The sequence below is a fragment of the Pseudophryne corroboree genome, chromosome 1 (assembly GCF_028390025.1).
Source record: "Pseudophryne corroboree isolate aPseCor3 chromosome 1, aPseCor3.hap2, whole genome shotgun sequence".
Classification (NCBI taxonomy): domain Eukaryota; kingdom Metazoa; phylum Chordata; class Amphibia; order Anura; family Myobatrachidae; genus Pseudophryne; species Pseudophryne corroboree.
The window spans coordinates 413,387,597-413,410,068 of NC_086444.1; the positions used below are offsets into that span (position 1 = coordinate 413,387,597).

Below are 22,472 nucleotides of genomic sequence, written 5' to 3' on the forward strand. Positions count from 1 at the left end.
GGGAGACACGGCACACAGTTTGGGAACCTCTGGAGTAGGGTAAAGGGATAACATTGTATACACTATTTAAAAGAAGGTTTCAGGGAATAATTACTGTATAAATAATTACACACATTAGCTGAATATCAATGTACACGCTTAATTAATTACATCACATCCAATTAGATATCTAATTTAAAAGAAAAATAAGAAGCTAGGACAATGAATGAAAAATGATAATAGTATAAAAGTAATAGTATAAAAGTAAGCCCTATGAAATAAACAAAGCACATACAGGAACCGTAGCAAGAAAAGCGTAAGATGAGAAGCAGAAAGGAGAGGGAAATGGGAGACTGTGATAGGTTGGATAGAATGAATGAAACTTGCCTTTACATCACTCTGTTTAATTGCCAGGCCATTGAATTCCCGCTGTTTAGGTTTCCTTTAAGCTCTGCCAAAATCAGCAAAAATGAGAAACATTTGGAAATTTTTGTCTTGTTCCTGGGCTTGTGGATTGCAATGTTTCGTGTTAGTTTGGAGGACTGGAAATATTTCCTTTCACTCTACTAGGAACATATTGCAGTGTAAACTGAGCATAATGTTCTGCTGACTGTCTGTACATGCAAGGGTTCATTGGTTAGAGATAGTGTCAAAAAGAATGGAAGGGGAAAAAAATAACTCAGAAGGAGTAAGAAATAATGAGGGATCCTATGTAAAAAGCAGTAGAAAGCATTGTCTTGCAGTTTGTTATAAATGTAGACATTCTGATACAAATTGTGGCAAAAAATAAAATTAAAATTAAAATGGATTTCTCTAAGCCAAAAGTGCTGAAGACCATTATTTCAAAAAGTGACCAGTTAACTAAGTTGTACACAATATATTTCTATTTAAACATTGAGTATTAATTGCTATTACTAGTTACAGTATTTGCTTCCACTAACTTTTGCTGCAGTCGGTGTTTCTGTTTAGCAAGTAGGCTCTACAATGTAAATACTTTGCCATGCAAAGTTATGTAGAGTTTTGTCAATTTTCACCAGCTTTGGGGGTAGATTTAATAAAGCTTCTAAGAATGAAAAGTGATGGTGTTGTTGCCCATAGCAACCAATCAGATTCTAGCTATCATTTCTCTATTCCATACCTCCCAACTGTCCTGATTTTCACGGGACAGTCACATTTGTTTGGGACTGTCCCACTGTCACACCCTCGGGCTGCAGAGTCCCGTGGTAGTGGTGGAGGGGCAGTTGGGAGCATCCTTAGCAGAGCAGCAGTGAATAGACGCTGTGCGCGTGCGCACAGAATCTATTCACTGGAGACAGTGAGAGAGGGGGCATGCCAGAAGCCATGCCCCTTTACCATAGGCCACACCCCTGTTCAGGCAGCCGTGCGCTACACGCGTGCAGGTGTTCCTCTCCCTCCCTTTAAAATGTTGGGAGGTATGCTATTGCATCCTAGAAAATTATAGACAGAATCTGGTTGCTATGGGCAACACCTCCACTTGTCTGTTTTAGATGTTTTAGTAAATCTGTATCTTAGTCTTATCGGTGCAGAAGATGTTGTTTTGGTCACAGTGAGAAAAACTGTAGAAGAAGTGATAGCAATGTTTTCTGGAAATGCTCAGCTCTCTATACCGCCGCAGCTCCCCACATTTGTAGCCCATAAATAGGGACCATGTGAGGCCAAAGTAGCATGCCCTGAAAAGGGGATGTGACCTTGGCTTCACTGCGCCATCAGGACAGTTGGGAGGTATGTACTGCTGCCCTGAGCAACCTGCCATGAACTGATGAAGTCTACATTGAATCACTGGGTGACATATAAAAAACATTTTTTTAAGAAGTCTATTCTCATTTTGGGGGAGATAATTTAGTCTAATCTCCTAGGAGCCTGGTAGTGCTCTCCAAAATTTGTCCATGATACTAGGCAAGTATGTTGTAAGGCAGTGGTTCCCAAACTGGGTGCAGTGGCACCCCGGGGTGCCTCAGGCACTTGCAGGGGTGCACTAGGTTGGTGGTCTAGGATCAAGTCAAATGATAAAATGTGGACATGCATGCAAATCTGGGTTCAGTATAATTTGCTGCTGCACAGGATGCTGGTGGTCAAAGTACAGACGCCGGCATTCTGAAATCCCAACAGGGATGAGGTGTGTTGCTCCCTGTCCCCTACCCCCTACCACTACCTTTCCGAAGCCTAACCCTAATCTCCCCCCTTAGTGCCTAAACCTAACCTCCCCCCAGTGGTGCCTCACCCTAACCCCCACCCATCTCCGCAGCCTAACCCTAAACAGCCCCCTCCCACAGCCTAACTTCCCCGGTCCCTAACCCTATACTTACGTCCGGGATGCCACTGTCGGGATTCCAGCTTCAGCATTCAGGCAGCTGGCGGGATATCGGCATTCCAACTGCCAGGATCCCTGCAGCCGGCATCAAGACCGCATCCCTGCAAATCCTGTTCCTCACCATATAACTGAACCTAAGGATGACATATAAACACAATACACTTAATTGAGGATTTTTTCTGAATTTTTTTCTGTGAAACTTTTGGCCTAGAGGTGCCATGAAAATAATTTTGATGCTTTAAGGGTACCGTGATTGCTAAACGTTTGGGAATTGCTGCTGTAAAGAAAACTGCATTTTCCAGCAGCTCATGAAGAAGCTTATCTCCACAGCAGAAAGACTCTTTGTAAGCACTAACACACTTCTCTCCTGTCTCTTGGTAATACAGTGATGACAGAGACACGCTAATCTTAAATAATACAGACTCTCAGGGACGGGTTGGACATATCTAGAATAAGGTTTTATTCTTACGATTATCAAATTTGATATTTCCTGGTCTGTCCATTTAGAGGTAATGTGTAAACAGCTCTGTAAGTCTGGAATTGTTTGTTTTCATAGAAGCTTTGCTAACAGAAGACAAAAGAGCTCTCGGGTGTACAAATATGTTTTGCCTATATTTTCCCTGCCAAAAGTCATCTTTAATCAGACCACAAAATAATTGCCTTAAAATGGCGTGCTGAGCACAATATGCTAATACAGCTTTTTCCGCTAGCAAGCACCTCACAGTACAGAGCTAGAAAACTCCTGTGCATGATAGAAATGGATTTTAGGGGCTATTGAACAAATAGTGTGGTAAAGAATGCATACTTAATACTTCAGTCACAATGAAACAACTTAGCAGGCTTGTGTACAGAGTAACTCTTTCACTACGTAACATAAATTTCAAGGAGCTATAACATAAAATAGCAGATTACAAAAAACAGGTTACAAAAATATCACAATATCACCTCTGTTATTGACACGTATAAGCATACAGTACAATATGCTGAAATACATAGCAAAAAAAGGATAATAACCTATGCTGACCACATAAGCTTTATGATGCACAAGTACAAAAACAGGGAAGCACTGAGAAAGTTTTACCATCACTCCACTTAAAATATAACACAGAATCAGAATATTGTCCTGTTCACTGGGATAGGGAACTTTGCAGATATTGCAGCACATGCACATGGGCCTAATTCAGACCTGATTGCAGCAGCAAAATTGTTCTGTAATTAGTAAAACCTTGGGCCTGATTAATTCCTGATCGCTGCTGTGCGTTTTCGCTCAGCGGGCTATCAGGACCTAACTGCGCATGCGTATGCACCGCAATGCCCACGCGCGTCAGACAACAACAAAGGACATCGCCGGTCTGCGACGGAATGGTGCGAACAATACGATCACACGGGTGTTCGCAAGGTGATTGACAGGAGGAGGCCATTTGTGGATGGCAACTGACCATTTACTGGGAGTGTCCAGAAAAGCGCAGTCTGTTCTCATCGCACTGAAGGAGTAAGTCCTGGGCTGCTCAAGACTGCACACAGTGAATTTTTGCAGCTCGGCGTACACATAGGATTGCACACTTGCACAGCGAATGTACACTCCCCCTGGAGGTGGCGACTATCTGAACGCAGGACAGCAAAGTTAGCAGCCCAGCGATCAGGTCTGAATTACCTCCCATGTGCACTGCAGGTTGAGCAGATATAGCATGTGCAGAGAGAGTTAGATTTGGGTGGGTTATTTTATTTCTGTGCATGGTAAATACTGGCTGCTTTATTTTTACACTGCAATTTAGATTTCAGTTTGAACACACCCCACCAAGGGCGTAGCTACCATAGGTGCAGACAGTCCAGCTGCTATGGGGCCCAGAGCTGAGAGGGGCCCACCTTCCCTGTCAAAGTTCCATGTGTTATATACATTTTTCGCCATTCTGTGGTACGTAGAGATTCTTTCAAACTGTTTCCTTGGGGCCTGCAATATATCTAGGTATGTCCCTGGACCTGCTCATTGTCGTGTGGTATAAAATGAACTGGAGGGCATTTTAATGTTATATAATATGAACTGGGGCACCGTAATGAGGCACAATATGAACTTGGAGCACTATATATCATAATGTGAATTGGGGGTACTGTGCGGCATAATGGCCCTCATTCCGAGTTGTTCGCTCGTTTTTTTTCATCGCATCGCAGCGATTTTCCGCAAACTGCGCATGCGCAATGTTCGCACTGCGACTGCGCCAAGTAAATTTGCTAAGAAGTTTGGTATTTTACTCACGGCATTACAAGGTTTTTTTTCTCCGTTCTGGTGATCGTTGTGTGATTGACAGGAAGTGGGTGTTTCTGGGCGGAAACTGGCCGTTTTATGGGTGTGTGTGAAAAAACGCTGCCGTTTCTGGGAAAAACGTGGGAGTGGCTGGAGAAACGGGGGAGTGTCTGGGCGAAGGCTGGGTGTGTTTGTGACGTCAAACCAGGAACGAAACTGACTGAACTGATCGCAGTGGCAGAGTAAGTCTCGAGCTACTCAGAAACTGCTTAGAAATTTCTATTCGCAATTTTGAGAATCTTTCGTTCGCAATTTTGCTAAGCTAAGATTCACCCCCAGTAGGCGGCGGCTTAGCGTGTGCAATGCTGCTAAAAGCAGCTTGCGAGCGAACAACTCGGAATGAGGGCCAATGTGTACTAGCAGCTCTGAAATGTGACATAGGGTGAACTTAACCACTACTACGATTCATAAAAGAAACTAGAGCACTACTATGGGGCATAAAATTAAATAAGACTCTACTATGGTTCAGAAAATGAACTAGGGCACTATTATAGGGCATAAAATGAACAACTGCTGCAGACAAGTGTCTCTCTAGAAGCATTAGGAATGGGGCACATTCATAATATTGCTATGGGCCCAGAAAGTTCTAGCTACAACCCTGCACCCCACCCAAATTTAAATCTCTCTGCACATGTTATATTTGCCCCACCTGCACTGCACATGGTTTTGCCCATTAGAGAACAATTTTGCTGCTGCGATCAGATCTGAATTAGGCCCATGGGTCAAAAACTACTATGGTGCTAGATAATGATTTATATTGAAATCAGTTATTTCTTTTCTTCTTTTTATTGAAATCAGTGTTTATATAATGTCAGAATACCTCACAGAGCTTTGCAAGATTGGTATTAACATATAAAGATGAATGATATCTGTTAATTAATGTGCAATATCCCATGGTGAAGTACATTGCTCGTTATCAATTAGAGGGCAATTTTGATAAAATTTTAAGGGAAACGGTCCTGTTGCAAAACAAACAAAAAAAATCCCACAAACAATCAAGTTAAAATATCTACTGTTGTCCAGAGGCGGATTGGGATGGAAAATCAGCTGAGGAAATTTATGGAAGAAGCCCTAATGGGGGTGGGGTCTGTCAAGAGGAGCAGGATCCCTCCTCATAGGTCCTGATTCTGACTTGGACGCAGTCGCGGCCTTCTTTGCATCTTTTGCTGCAGTTACATCTGTGACTTCAAGCTAATGCCGTTACAAGGTCCTTACCTGGTGTACATCTGTGCATCTGTATATGTAAGGAATAAGATGCCCACTTCCAGAGTCTACTGACACTGCATTGTCTTTAGATACCACCATCGGTTGCACCATTGAATCTTGCACCAATGCAAAAGATCCATACTGGGTGCAAGCCTTATACTGACATATAGGCCTAACCTTAACATTTTCAGTAATTTAATAGCCATATACAGTGGCGGATTGGGACGCCGGGACAGTTTGCTGGTCGGCCGGGTCCCTTGCTCCTCTGAATGGCTGTTCTCCCCCCGTGACGGGCTGATACATAAAACCGCGGCTGCCGCGATTTGAGCTTCTGTGCATGCACAGAAGTGCATTCAATCCAGAGCCGCGATGATGTGTTGCCTGTCACACTGTGCTGCTAGGACGTAGCGCCACCTCCCCCAGCTCCCGCATGCTGGATACTTGCAGAGCGGCCTCTCCTGCACCGTGCAGGTAACACTTACTGGAGCACTGTAGTGTGGGAGAGCCCTGGTGCCTCCCGCTGGCGTATATGAGGGGAGGTGGTGGTTATCACTATGCCCTAGTCTACCTGTCTCCTGGTCTCACACCAACAAGTGAAAGACTCCCACTCTCACACTGCAGGGGACATACATCTCTATCTGAGAGTATACAGCGCGTCTACACTCTGGGGGCTATTCTGTGATGGACGCATCCACTACATTCGTATGCATTTCTCATGTCTATAGGGTCTGCACACGTGCACCGGCCATATCGTATGTGCGTGACCCTTCACTATGCGATTGCATCCTAGAAGGATGCAATCGCATGGCGATTGACAGCGGCATCCGTCGGGGGTCGTTGACGCAGTGTTTAGTGGGTGTGGTCCGGACAAAGCAGGCATTTTCGATGTGGCTGTGACGTCACACACAGCCGCTCCAAGACACCTGGAGTAATGTGTAAAAGAGGGCTCTGCATGGAATAATGTGTTACTAGAGCTCTACCTGGAGTAATGTTTAAAAGGGGCCTCTTCCTGGCGTGAGGTACTGTATATAAGGAGCTCTACCTGGTGCAAGGTTTATAACGTGCTCTACCTGGTGCAATGTGTATAGTGTGCTCTGCCTGGTGCAATATGTATAATGTGCTTTACCTGGTGCAATGTGTATAAGGTACTTTACCTGGTCCAATGTGTATAATGTGCTCTGCCTGATACAAAAAGGGTATAATGTGCCTTAGCTGGTGCAATGCCTATAATGTGCTCTGCCTGGCACAAAGTGTATACCATGCTCTACCTGGTGCAAAGTGTAGAACGTGCTCTATCTGGCGCAATATGTATAACATGCTCTACCTGGCGCAGTGTGTATAGGAGGTTCTACCTGGTGCACTGTGTATAAGCAGCAATACTGTGTGGTGTAATGTGAATTGGCACTATTATGTGGCCACGCCCCTTCCACACAAAGCCACGCCCCTACAATTTTGCATTTTTCCCTGCGGCTAACCACTCTCTAATGGTTAGCAGCAGTCCGCAATTTTCCCACCATTGACTTTAATGGAGGACCGCGATCCTCCATTATAGCCAGTGCGCTCAGCCTGATTGACAGGCCAGGAGCGCACAGCCCACTGCTCAGGGATGGGGGGACAGCCTCAGGCTTCACCCCTGGCCCTTTGGTACCTGGAGGGGGTACCCCTTGATTTAAGGGTCCCAACTCCCCCAGGGAACCCCGGCCAGTGGTTCCCTGGGGGAGGGGGGACCCCTTGATTTAAGGGTCCCAACTCCCCCAGGGTACCCCGGCCAGGAGTGACTAGTTGGGGGGAGTGATGCTTTGGCCACAGGGACCTATATAAAGTGTCCTCGGCTGCAGCATCACCTCCCTGGCTAGTGGAGCCTGGTGCTGGGTTTAAAAATATGGGGGACCCCTACATTTTTTGACCCCTGTATTTTTGGAACTAGTACAGGCCCAAGAGCCTGGTGCTGTGGCCCAGATTTATCAAGACTTGGAGAGTGGTAAATTGCACAGTGATAAAGTACTAGACAACCAGCTCCTAACTGCTATGTTACAGGCTGTGTTTGAAAAATTAACGTTAAGAGAGGATTGGTTGGTACTTTATCACCGTGCAGTGTTTCACTCTCCAAGGCTTCATAAATCTGTCCTTTAGTTTCCCAAAAAGTGGACACCTGTATAACTTATTTTATTAAAAAAAAAACTTTTTTGTGTTTTAATAAGCCCTGAGGGTTAATAATGAGCATTTAACATTTTTTTTTAAATTAGGTTATCATAATTCATGCATGAAAGGGTTAAGACCCACAGTTTACATGGGCATCTAAATCTAATCCATAAGGTATACACATTTATTAAGGGGGGTACACACAGAGAGATCCGTTCTTATACATTGCTTAGATTTTAAGCACGGATCTCTCCGTGTGTATGCCCCACAGCGATAGCGATGCACGGGGCTATCGCTGGTGCTAGATTGGCCTGCATGCACAATCTAGCACATTGCTCATTTCACCCACTCGGTGAAATGAGCAGCCTCTCCGTCAGGCCCGCCATCAGGGGGGTGCTGCGGGTACAGCTGTCCCGGGCCCTGCCTCTCTAACAGAGAGAAGAGGGCCCGGACTGCTCATGTCGCGGTCCGCCCGCTACGATGCTCCGCCCACTTTTCATTACTGAGTTCTGGCACTCTCACAGGAGGGGGAGAGGACGCTGCAAGTTTCTATTGTAAACATCCCTCCAAAAATGGCCGCCGCCTCAGAGGAGACAGTTATTAAAGATACTAGAGGAGGCTCCTCTGAGGCGGCGGCCATTTTGGCACTGACTTTTCAATAGAAGCTTGCATCGTACTCTCCCCCTCCTGTGACAGTGCAAGATCTCGGTCATGAAAGGGGGTGGAGCTACATGAAATGGAGGGTCCGGCGCTACACAGGACCAGGATGCTACCACATCCGCTACAGCTCAGGCCAGCCTGTGATAGTAGATAAGTTGAGGGAGAGTGAATCTGAAAGAGAAAGTGTGTGTGTGTGTGTGTGTGTGTGTGTGTGTGTGTGTGTGTGTGTGTGTGTGTGTGTGTGTGTATTTTTTATGTTTAAATATATATATATATATATATATAGCAGCTAGGAGTGTTACTTTCTGTGGAGAGATTCAGAATTACTCTAAATTTCAAAAAGGTTATACCCAGTGGATAATCAGTGGAAAGGGTTACTTCCAATTCAATTTAAATTGATACCCCATATGGTGAAATTTGGTCCGATACTATTTTAAGCATTGTTAAATTGCCTTTTTGAAGACACGATAAGATGTATGTCCATATTGTGATTCTTTGATTAATACACCCCTGATGAAGTCTGTAGGATGAAACGCGTTGGGTTAGCACATTGTTCTCTGACATCTCTACAAAGAAGATCATTTTGATGTTGTTTGAATTACCAACACAACTATCGTCTGTACAAACATTGTTTATTGTTATTCTGGGCAAATTGTAAACAGTTTTATGTATTGCTTTTAAAAAAAAATAAACAATCTCTCTTTTTTAAGATTATTTTATTATACAAAATTTGTACATACCAAAGTACGACATCAGCTCCCTGGGGAAATCTCTTCTTTCACTATCTGTTCATACCCCATCTAACAGGGGGTATTTTCCCTAAGTTGAAGCTTTCACATCTTTAGCGCGATAAAGGTCTTATATCTTTTCAACAATATATAATGATTATTATTTTGTTATTACTATTTTTTATGGGGGGGGGCTGCCTACATTGCACTGTGCTGAGCGGGGGGGGGGGGGGGAGAGATGTGTGTTGAGTGTTCTGTGACAGATCGCTCAGCACATATCTCTCCCCGTGTACTGCCCTTCACTCCTGGTATCCACCTGGTTCATAGGATAGGGATAAGTTACATGCTTCTGTCTTTTTCTGCTTACATTCAGGTGCAAATGAGACCAACACTATATTAACCACAGTGACTATTATGGTCTTAAATTGAATGCACCGTAATGAAAGAAAGTGGTCCAAAGTTTTTAAAAAAGTCACAAATCTCATGCTGTTACAGACGGTAGCAAACTAACCACAGGTGGGATTTGCTGCATGTGACTTTGGTCACATAACACAAATTGCTACTGTAGCCCAAGCATAACACAAACAAAGACTTAAACCAAACTCTTATGTAATTAATTCTATAACCTGTGTTCATTCAGGTGAATCAAGGCTTACTAGGGGTGTCGTGTTGGTAAGAATGACGTTTACAGCAAATAGTCTTTATTTTACTACAACAATAAAATGTGTATTTGCAGGTATGATAATGCAGATTTCAAATCATTAAAACAAAAACTGATTTTACTTAGAGCTGCTTTCAAACACAAATGCCATTTGACTCTCTTTAACATCTTTGAGATCAACAGAGACTAAACATGACAAAGGTTGAACTTGATAGACTTCTTTCAACCTCACTAACTATGTAACTAACTCCAGATGCACTTGACTTCAAAAGCCTGCACTTGTTAATCAGGGCACTTCTACCCTGTCTGTAAGACGCCTACAAGTTAACAAGATTGTGAACTCCTTGAAACAAGATCTCGCTTTTAATAACTTGTGACATATTTCAGAAACTGTTCCTATCCATAGCTTGTGTAAGTATGTATTGGAGGACATGTTTTTCTCCTGGCTTGCAATCTAACACAACACTGTACACACTGTCCAAGTAAAATAAATTAAATACACATACAATAACCAAGCACCAGAGGCTACATAGGTCAGATGTACTGTGTTGAGTTGGAACCCAAGCAGAAAGGATTGCAGTGTTTGTGCTTGAAGAAGCAGCAGTTTCTTTGACACACAGATTCTGTGCCGTGCCATTTCATGTGAGGGAGATTAGGCCGCATTGACTAAATTACCCCTCCAATCTACGCTCCGTTCCCATCAAGTGCTTTTAGCATATTTTCCACTGCGTTAGCCAATCAAGACTTTAGTTCTAGTTACTTAAAAATGAAGACCCTGCGCCTTTCTGTTGTTTTTAAGGAGCAGAAAATGAAAGATAGGAGGTTACAAACTATATGGTTGGAGGAGTACTGAAGATTAAATAAACAACCTCTTGCTCATACTTTCCCAGAAACCAGCAGAGTTGTACTTATCAGTACAACATACAAATATTCACTTTATATCAACAATGGCAGGGTTGGACTGGCCCACCGGGGTACAGGGGAAACCCCCAAGGGACCCCACTGCCTGGGGGCCCACCTCCTCTTCTTGGAATCAGGTTCCAGACTGTGCACTTGAAGTACGTATACATTATACACATGTTACCTTATACTGCACAGGACTATGGGCCTGATTCAGACCTAATCGCAGCAGCAAAATGTTTCTCTAATGTGCAAAACCATGTGTACTGCAGGTGGGGCAGATATAACATGCAGAGAGAGTTAGATTTGGGTGGGTTATATTGTTTCTATGCAGGGTAAATACTGACTGCTTTATTTTTACACTGCAAATTAGATTTCAGTTTGAACTCACCCCACCCAAATCTAACTCTCTCTGCACATGTTATATCTGCTCCACCTGCAGTGTACATGGTTTTGCCCATTAGAGAAAAATTTTGCTTCTGTGATCAGGTCTGAATGAGGCCCTATGGTGTATTAACTATAGAGTATTGCCATTATTAATCTGGTACATTATCATGCTTGCACTAGCAGTATATATATATATATATATATATATTAATGGGCCCAGACCATGCACTAATGGTTAGCCAAATCTCTGTGGCAGCTGGCCACACCCCTACACATGGGCCCTTATCACTGCATTTGCTGGTGGACCCTTCATGCCTCAATCCAACACTGAACAATGGTATTAATAAGAATATGATATGCAGTACTCGCAGCTGATTAAAAAGGTAGTGTTATGAGCCACGGCTGTGGCTCATTCCTGTTTTGCATTTTTGTTATGTATTTTATGTTATACTTCTGTTTATGTTCCCCGTGGGTGTCATGGGGTGCTCGGAGCTCACCCTTAAGGAGGGGATACTGTTATGAACCACAGGTAGTGGTTCATTTCTATTTTATGTTTATTTAGTTGTCTTGCATGCCAGGATTTCCCATTGCTCTGTTTTAGATTACTCTTGTCTGCTGCCGCTGGTGAGTCTGTGCAATTGCAGCTTGTTCCCATGTGTTCAGCCTCATCTGGCTGCTAATTGCATCTTGTCAGCTTGGAGTCCTGCAATAGGCCAGCTGCACTGGATTATTAATTAGGCCTCTCTGTTATATGCTGGCTGATTGCAGTTCGCAGATGCTGGTGATATTTCTGGGTTTTCAGTCTGCTTGAGTTCTGAGCTTGGTTCCTGCTAGTTCCTGAGCTTCCTGAATGCTGAATCTGTTTGCTGAAAGTGTTTCCAGTCCTGCTGTATCCGGTCGTTCCTGTTCTCAGTTGTCCTGTACTCGGAAGTCGTCATCTGTTCCTGGAGTCCTGACTGAGCACCTTTGAACATCCAGTGGTGTTCGTGAGTCACGGCGTAGCCGTGTGTTGCGGCTTGGGCCGCTTAATTATTTATCTTTTATTATTTGTGTTCCGGAGCTTTTGCGGAGGATTCCGCTCCCACAGATCCACTCTGGTATCCAGCGGTGCTGGGTAGGAGTACGGACTAGTGGATTTTGGTTGTCCTTTTCCCTGGCGGGTTACCGCACATACCTCAGGTTTAGTCAGTTAGCTTGTAGCCCCTGGCCTGGTTGTTTAGTCAGAGGGCCCCTTGTTATCACCCTGTCTCGGATTTCCCTTTGTCTCCCATTAAGACCTGAGGGGGCATCGGAGTTGGGCAGACATAATCCGCCCTTCAAACGCGGCTGCCATGGGCTCAAGCAACCATAGTCTCACAGGGGATTTCTGACCACACGGGCGAGACAACGGAGTTAGGGCGCCAGGGGCTATTCCCTTTCCATTCCCCTTTCCCAGCATTACGTCCTGGTGCTCTGGACTCGCTTCATAACATCTCCCTTGTTCTGAGCACCAGGAACCTAACATTATCACCAGCCATACCACAAAAAAGAAATAAAACTTTTTTTTCTTTTTTGGCCCAGTCCAGTGTCTAGTCTAGAATCCAGTCTGGTGTTTTGAATCCAGTCCGGTGTTTAGAATCCAGTCCGGTGTTTAGAATCCAGTCCGGTGTTTAAAAAAAAAAAAAAAAAAAAGTCTTGTTTTGTTTAGCAAAATTTAGTCTTGCCTTGCCTTGTCTTGTCTTGCCTTGCCTTGTCTTGTCTTGCCTTGTCTTGTCTTGTCTCGTCTAGTTTTAAATCCTCCTATGTCTACTATGCAAGCCCTGCAGGCATCTCTCGCAGCTCTGAACTCTGTATTCAGTGCTTTGAGACCAGAGCGACTAGAAGTTTTGCAGCAATCTCTAAAGCAACTGCAAAACCTTCTGACTAAAATCTTGCTCATTTTGCCAGAAGTCGTTGAGAGTACATCTATCTCTAAAGAGACTCTTGCTCACAGTATGGTGACAAGAGAATCCTCTGGTCTAATTGAAGAGAAAAGGTTTAAAAGTTTTCTGCGGCCCAGGCTCTCAGAAGAGGAGCGTCTGCGTCGCAGAAACTTAAACTTATGCCTATATTGTGGGGGTTTAGGCCATTATCTGCAGACCTGTGAGTTGCGCAAGCCAAAGTGTGGTGACGAGTCTTGCCCTCTGGCCAAGTTGAGTCATGATACAAGACCTACTCCTGTCTCTACTGTGGCAGAGGCACTTGTCACACAACCCACACAAAAAAGCTCTCTGTCCTATAATTGGGGTCCTTGGGCAAGGGAGCCCCATTATAGATTCAGGAATCAAAAGAGAATGTTTCTCTCCTCTCTTGAGGTTCCTGTGGAAGCGGAGTTGCAAGTCCCTGGAGTGGTGCCTGATGCCCAGGTTCCTGGAGTGGTGCCTGATACCCAGGTTCCTGGAGTGGTGCCTGATGCCCAGGATCCTGGAGTGGTGCCCGATGCCCAGGTTCCTGGAGTGGTGCCCGATGCCCAGGTTCCTGGAGTGGTGCCCGATGCCCAGGGTCCTGGAGTGGTGCCCGTAGCCCAGGGTCCTGGAGTGGTGCCCGTAGCCCAGGGTCCTGGAGTGGTGCCCGTAGCCCAGGGTCCTGGAGTGGTGCCCGTAGCCCAGGGTCCTGGAGCGGTGCCCGATGCCCAGGGTCCTGGAGCGGTGCCCGATGCCCAGAGTGCTGGAGCGGTACCCGATGCCCAGAGTGCTGGAGCGGTACCCGATGCCCAGAGTGCTGGAGCGGTACCCGATGCCCAGAGTGCTGGAGCGGTACCCGATGCCCAGAGTGCTGGAGCGGTACCCGATGCCCAGAGTGCTGGAGCGGTACCCGATGCCCAGAGTGCTGGAGCGGTACCCGATGCCCTAGCTTATAGAGGGACATCAAATATTATAGTTCAGGTGTCCATATCGGAAGGGGTCTCAGAAGCTGTTACCCCAGGTAGGGACTTGAAAAGCGCAACCCTAGAAAGGGTCTCTAAAACCATAGTTCTTGAGGGGAACTCGAGAAGCAAAACCCCAGAAGGGATCTTTGAAGTAATATCCCCAAGTGGGGTCTCGAGAGACGCAGCCCCAAAGAAGGGTCTAGAAGTCGCTTCCCCAGGAAAGAACTTAAGAAGCATAGCATTAGTGGAGGATCTGAACGTTATTGCTTCAGCAAAAGTCCCGGAAGTCATAGTCCCGGGAGAACTTTCGATAATTATCGACTCAGAGAGGGAGGCCGATGGCCCGATCCCAGTCAGGGAGGCCAACGGCCCGGTCCCAGTAAAAGAATCCGAGGTGCTGGCCCCAGCGGGGTTCTCGGAGGCCACTGCCCCAGCGGGGTTCCCGGACGCCACTGCCCCAGCAGGGTTCCCGGAGGCCACTGTCCCAGCGGGGTTCCCGGAGGCCACTGTCCCAGCGGGGTTCCCGGAGGCCACTGCCCCAGCGGGGTTCCCGGAGGCCACTGCCCCAGCGGGGTTCCCGGAGGCCACTGCCCCAGCGGGGTTCCCGGAAGTCACTGCCCCGGGTGGGGTTCAGAAAGTCACTGCCCCAGGTGGGGTTCAGAAAGTCTCAGCCCCGGGTGGGGTTCAGAGAGTCTCAGCCTCGAGTAAGGTCAATAGTGACCAGGTCCTAGCAAAGCACTCCAGTCAGTCAGATGAGAAGGAAACAGATCCTGACTCTGATATCTCAACATCCATAACCTTTGATGGGGACTTCGCCCAATTTCTGGCGCTTTTCAAACACTATTACACTATTATGTTGTCTAGACCATTTCTGGGCATCACTTCAGAAAACCTTGGGCTCTATCTGATTTATTCTTTTAGAGGAGAGCCTTCTGAGTGGGCAACCAGCCTAATGAAAGCTGAAGATCCCATTCTTCAGGATCCCCTAGCATTCTGTGATGCAATTGTTAAAAGATACGGTTCCAAAGAAATTGGTTCAGGTTCCTCTAAGTCACCCGTCTTGTCTGCTGAGAGTCCACCAAATACTGTAAACTCTGCACAAGAGTCCCAGCCCGATGTTTTGACTGCAGGATGTGCTTTTTTGACTTCTTCTTCTAATAATAGTACTTTACCAGAAAGTTCAGCTCCCAAGGGTAAGAAACCTGTCTCTGATTTGAACGCAGCCTTGCTGGGTGGTACCATCAGTTCAGACAATGTTTGGGGAATTACTTTGGTCAGACCTAAAGAGCTTTGTAAAAAGAAGAAGAAGAAAAAGAAATAATTTTTTGACTCTTGCCTTGATTTAAAAAAAAAAAAAAAGAGATTTTTTTTTTCTCCTTGTCTTGTGTCCTGTGGCCACCGTTAGGGGGAGGGCACTGTTACAAGTTGTTGCTACAGCTTGTTTTTGTTTTCTTGTCTGTTAGACCAGTGTGTCAGGTTTTTTTTTTTTTTTGTATCCCTTGTTCTGGATAGTCTGAATTTTGGGGTCTTTTGACCCCTCCTCAAGGGGGGGGGGTAATGTTATGAGCCACGGCTGTGGCTCATTCCTGTTTTGCATTTTTGTTATGTATTTTATGTTATACTTCTGTTTATGTTCCCCGTGGGTGTCATGGGGTGCTCGGAGCTCACCCTTAAGGAGGGGATACTGTTATGAACCACAGGTAGTGGTTCATTTCTATTTTATGTTTATTTAGTTGTCTTGCATGCCAGGATTTCCCATTGCTCTGTTTTAGATTACTCTTGTCTGCTGCCGCTGGTGAGTCTGTGCAATTGCAGCTTGTTCCCATGTGTTCAGCCTCATCTGGCTGCTAATTGCATCTTGTCAGCTTGGAGTCCTGCAATTGGCCAGCTGCACTGGATTATTAATTAGGCCTCTCTGTTATATGCTGGCTGATTGCAGTTCGCAGATGCTGGTGATATTTCTGGGTTTTCAGTCTGCTTGAGTTCTGAGCTTGGTTCCTGCTAGTTCCTGAGCTTCCTGAATGCTGAATCTGTTTGCTGAAAGTGTTTCCAGTCCTGCTGTATCCGGTCGTTCCTGTTCTCAGTTGTCCTGTACTCGGAAGTCGTCATCTGTTCCTGGAGTCCTGACTGAGCACCTTTGAACATCCAGTGGTGTTCGTGAGTCACGGCGTAGCCGTGTGTTGCGGCTTGGGCCGCTTAATTATTTATCTTTTATTATTTGTGTTCCGGAGCTTTTGCGGAGGATTCCGCTCCCACAGATCCACTCTGGTATCCAGCGGTGCTGGGTAGGAGTACGGACTAGTGGATTTTGGTTGTCCTTTTCCCTGGCGGGTTACCGCACATACCTCAGGTTTAGTCAGTTAGCTTGTAGCCCCTGGCCTGGTTGTTTAGTCAGAGGGCCCCTTGTTATCACCCTGTCTCGGATTTCCCTTTGTCTCCCATTAAGACCTGAGGGGGCATCGGAGTTGGGCAGACATAATCCGCCCTTCAAACGCGGCTGCCATGGGCTCAAGCAACCATAGTCTCGCAGGGGATTTCTGACCACACGGGCGAGACAACGGAGTTAGGGCGCCAGGAGCTATTCCCTTTCCATTCCCCTTTCCCAGCATTACGTCCTGGTGCTCTGGACTCGCTTCATAACATCTCCCTTGTTCTGAGCACCAGGAACCTAACAGGTAGGTACAAATGTTGCCTGGGGACAAAATATGTTTCCAGCCAAAAATGTTCTAGGTATATAGTATATTGCTTGCAAAGTGGCAACTGCATTTTTATTTATTAAAAGGTAAATACTGCATGGCTTTGCATTCTGCACAGAAATACTAGCCAGCAAAACTTTTACATTGGCTTTTATTGATTGGCAGGGGCAAACACAGGATTTCTGGTGGAGGGTTTCCAAATATTTGATTTTAGGGCGATTGTCACCAGTCCTTGAAGGATGCATAATTAGCATGTAGCAAGCTACAGTCTGCCCCAGCAAAGTACACTTTATGTAATACAGGACTTCAGACATATGGAGGCCCCAATGATCATGGTAAGCCACTTACCAGATTCTCTTTCTGGTTTGATAATTGAGCACTCAAATCCACAGACACACACACACTGCCCATGGCATGTTCAGCAGCTCCATTCTGCCCTTTATATAGTGGCCGCTAGCCAGGCTATGGGGAAGGAGGGTTTCCGGGCAACTGGAACCCCCACCCCCGTGTTTGTCTGTGCTTGGCAAGTTCACGCCCTCCCATGACTCTAAATCACAGGGGTCATTTTGCTCTTAACTTTGAACAAGCTCCTTTTATGTTTATACAGACTGTATTTCATAGACTTCTTAATATCAGAAGTTATACATATCATTGCCAGGTGGGTATGGACCCAACCTATTGTATTGTGAGTGGCAGAAGTGTGACTTGGAGTGGGCAGCATGGGCAGCAGTTGAGAGTGCAAACAAGTTGGAGCAGCATTACATGCTAACATAAAAAGATCTGAAAGAATTTGACATTAATACATTTTATAAATTATAACTTTAAATGAAAACTTGCCAGTCTGTGCAATGTGGCTGACAGCAGAGCTACTATAAGTAGTACAAAGGAAGTGTAATTCTCAGTTATTGCTTATTTTCTTTTGTTCTATATGTTGACAACAATAGTATGATAGATGTCATACTGTAGCTTTTGACATATATCATGGTGAAGGAGTAGCATGACCTGAAAAAGGGAAAGCCTAAAACATTCCAAGTGGGGTATTGTCTCACTGACTAAAAGTGCAGACATTTTTTATTATTACCAGGATAACACTAAACTGCTAATGTTCTGACTAAAATAATCTCATTTTACTTACGGACAAGTAACCTGTTAACTTACTGACTAAAATGACTGTCATAGTTAAACTTACTGACAGATTATGACTAAACTATTAAATGAATGACTGAAGTGACAGGTGATATTCGTTTTACTGACAGTTTGTACTTAAACTACTTCTAGCAAGAGTTTTAGTACAGGTAAGCTTTGTATATATACTCTTCTGCTACTTTGTATACAGAAAATGATTAAAGGTAGTATAGTAGGCGATATTTGTAAAACATAAACCCATGTATATCCCCTAAAACAAACATACTCTAGGACCAACAGCATAGCTATACCTATCAGGACTTATATAATGTACCCTACCTGTACTTCACCGTAAACCCAGCTATGTCTACAAAATTTTTGCTTGTTTTCTTCTGTGAGTTCTGTTTTCCTACAACTTCCAGTTTTATGTTATGTACATGTACAGTAACAGTCCCACCTTTTCATTTCACTTTACAAACTGGTATTTTAGACACCTCGGGATGAATTTACTAAGATGGGAGTTCTATTTCAGATGGGATGTTGCCCATAGCAACCAATCAGATCCAACTTCTTATTTATTTAGCACCTTCTAGAAGATAATACCTGGTATCTGATTGGTTGCTATGGGCAACATCCCATCTGAAATAGAACTCCCATCTTAATAAATTTACCCCTTCCTCTTTGCATCCTGTTCTCTTTTCATTCTTCATGTCTAAGTGGGATTACCCGTTAATTTTGGGGAGAACAGATCTGTTTTAAATTGCTTATTACCTTCTATTGATTGAGCTTCTTCCTGTTCACCTCTGACACATCTCACATGTTTCTCTGCCCACACATATCTTCTGAACCGCTAGGCTGTGACTTCCCTCTCATATCCAATTAAAACACTCCTACACTGCACTGGGCGGGCACCAGGGGCACATACCCACCATTGTGCGTGTGGATATATCTTCTGACTTCTAGTTAGGACAAACATGTAATTTAACAGGATGGTTAGACAGCCCACCCCTGAATCAGGACAAGCCATTAAGTTTAAAGGAAATGTTTAATCACATTTGTATTTACAATTCACAGCCTCTGTTGTTTATTCACTTCCTGTTGTCTTAAAACTAAAATAAATATAAAAGTCTTACTTTTTCTTCCATCTACAGACCAATGGGCACTATCAGCTGTACAAGAGTATGCGCCGCAGCTCAGATGAACGTGATCCCTTTATTTTGTGTTTCTCCAACAATTATTATTACCAGTTATTTATATAGCGCATACATATTCTGTAGCACTTTGCAGAGAATATTTGGCACATCAGTCCCTACCCCAGTGGAGTTTACAATCTATATTCCCTACCACATGCACACGCACACACATTCACACTAGTGTCAACTTTATTGGGAGCCAATTAACTACCAGTGTATTTTTAGATTGTGGGAGGAAAACGGAGTACCCGGAGGAAACCCACGCAAGTACAGGGAGAATATACACACAGTTAGAGCCATGGTGGGAATCAAACCCATGACCTCAGTGCTGTAAAGCAGTAATGCTAACCATTACACCAGCCGAGCTGTCCATGATCATTCAGGAATCATGGGTGCGAAAGACAGAGGGTGGGGGGGAATGTTAGAAGATGACAAAAATACTGTATTGTTCGGATTTAATAGAGCTTTAAATGAAAAATAATGTAAAGAAATTATCAATGTACTTTCTTATTTAAATAACTGGAAAGAATAGTATAGTGTAGCAAGCTATCTGCTTCTCTTAAGGCTCACCCACACTTTATTTTTTTCTGTGCAGTGTGGTTCTATTAGTTTTATTTAGGTTACTGCTTGAAACAAAACATGGATGACTGTAGAGCATTTTAATGCACAAAGAAATCTTTGTGGCAAAATAAACCTAAGGAAGGGACTGACTTCAATAGAAATTATACCAAAATGGCATATAATCACATCCACCTGTGTTTCTGGGGCAAAAAAATGCTATTTTGTTTCTTGTAGTGCAATTCTCAAAATTTTTGTGATGAGCCTCAAACAAGCCCATAAGCAACAACAACAACCTATAACTTGCATAACACCTTCAACTTAATGGTTGTACTGTTTAGTGTTGAAAGATAATTAACATCTTCGCTGCCATGACAAACTTCTAAGAAAATCATTGCTGGCGTTTCTGGAAGCAAAAGATTTTTTTCTTTAAAATGTTTATAATTGGCAGCGAAGGTGTTGCAAGATCAAGCTATTTTCTTTATTTCAGCTGAAAAAAAAGGTTACTAAATTAGACTGCACCTTTAATCTTTCCAAATGCAAATGCCAGGTAACTACAAGACTTTCGTTCAATTGGCGAAATACCATTTATGTTCCTTACTCTCATTGCACTACACTCTACTAAGTGCACCTTCAGGGTAGAACCTTGTTAAAGTCTTTTGCAACTGAAGCATTCCAAATAAAAACATATCACTCAATTTATCCCCTACGCGGCCTGCCATTGGCTGCTTTGAAATTCCTTGCCCTGCACCCTGTAAGCTCTGAGTGATAGCTGTTAAACAGGCCTTTTATTTCTGAGCATTCAGCAAGCGGTGAAAGCATAGAGGCTGACATAAGATCTTTCTGTCTTTCTTTCTGCAGGATAACTACAATGATACATATTTCCCTAGGCACTCAGATTGGAGACTGAGGAGGTGCTATTTTCACTGGAATTATAGAGTAGTACAAACACAGAACGTGACGGCAGATTAGAACCACTTGGCATACTCTGTTGTCCACTGTGCTGTAAAATCCTTGATTGTCAGGTCTCTTTTACACTCACAGCCCTTCGTCCCAGTCTGAAGTGTTCTTAAAGTAAAATGACGGCAACATTAACTTTCCTATATAAAGAACTCAATATGAATGTTTCTTCTATACAAGTTACTTCTGTGATGATTCTGACATGTACTGTAGGCACATTGTGCCTTCACCATTATACCTTTGACTGTCAATATAAACTAGTCATCGGTTTTAAAGTGGAAATGTTATGGTTACATATGGTTATATATTCTCAAACCATTTTCTGTGCAATTTATGTTTCTAGCCTACATACCTGTGAGATAAAAAGCTGTCTGTGGCCCAGAGTTATCAAGCCTTGGAGAGTGATAGATTGCATGGTGATAAAGTAGCAACCAATCAGCTCCTAACTGTCATTTTTCAAACACAGTCTCTAGCATGGCAGTTATGAGCTGATTGGCTGGTACTTTATCACCGTGCAGTTTATCACTCTCCAAGTCTTGATAAATCTGGGCTTAAATTAATTCAAGTAGTAGCCAGAGTTGTTGCAGCAGTGATCCGGAAGAATTTACCTGCAGAAATTACAGAGAGACCTCAGAACCCTCCCCGCTAATGGCCACCAAACATGCATGGTCTGGAGACTACGCATGCCCAGTAGCATACAGGAGTCCCATTAGAGGAGTGGTCACTTCACTCCTAACATATTGCACAAAGGGCTCCTGTCCCTGCATGTGAGTTTTGATATATTCAGGTGGTATTTCTAATTGCTGCAAATAGTGGTGATAACAAATTACAATTATAGGTACTGAAACCCAATATTTACGGCATATGCCTCTATGGGGGACATTTACTGAGCAGTGATAATAGCGGAGAAGTGAGCCAGTGGAGAAGTTGCACATGGCAACCAATCATCTCTGAAGTAACATCTATAATTTGCATACTGTAAAATTATACAGAGCTGCTGATTGGTTGATTGGGCAACTTCTCCACTGGCTCAATTCTCCGCTCTTATCACTGCTTAGTAAATGTCCCCCTAAATTTTGTTTAAAGGTAGGAGAGTTGATTAAGAGAAAAATGTAAATCAGTGCTGTATTACTTCAACAATCTGATTTACATAAAATCAGTGAGTAGATATCTGTAATGCAGATAAGTAGTTCCCAATATTAGATGCATTTTTATGAGAGAAAGATGATGTTTGAACGTTGGAGTAGGCAACCCTCTTATAGAAGCTGCTACAAAAGCGCTCCAAGCACCAGGATTAAAGAGTTTGAATGACAAAATTGAATAGCTTATGTCAAGGAATGTTGTATTTAACCCTGGTGTGACACCAAAACAACAATAAGATGATGTGTTTCTTTGTAGTTTGCAGAGTAAGTTTACATATATATGTTTTTGTAAGCTTTGAAATGAATAATAGATACCATTTTAGAATGGGGAGGAATAAGGATTACTTGGCCCCAACATTCCCTGCATAGTGGGCACTGAGATAACAATTCAGCATGGTGGTCTTGCAAGAAGTAAAGAAGCTGCTTATACTTGTACACTATGTGTGGGTATTTTATTGCTGGTTTTATTTTTTTTATTGTTAAACATTGTGTTGTGGCCACTGAAATGAAATAATGCGAAGCCAGTAGTACTTGAAGGAGTAGTGAAGTACAGAGCATCAATAGCTGGAATCAGAATAAATAAACCTGAAAGACCAAAGGCTTCATTTCTCATT

General features: G+C 43.9%; 1 long non-coding RNA gene across 1 annotated transcript in view; it reads right to left on the reverse strand.

Annotated features, from left to right (window-relative positions):
- Positions 1-361: 361 nt before the first annotated feature.
- The window catches only part of LOC134893398 (uncharacterized), an 81,740-nt gene continuing 59,629 nt past the window's right edge, over positions 362-22,472 (reverse strand). The window contains exons 2-3 of the long non-coding RNA XR_010171674.1: positions 2,307-2,445; positions 362-430 (exon numbers count right to left, since the gene is read on the reverse strand). This is a non-coding gene — a long non-coding RNA (uncharacterized LOC134893398). The remainder of the gene's footprint in view (positions 431-2,306; positions 2,446-22,472) is intronic.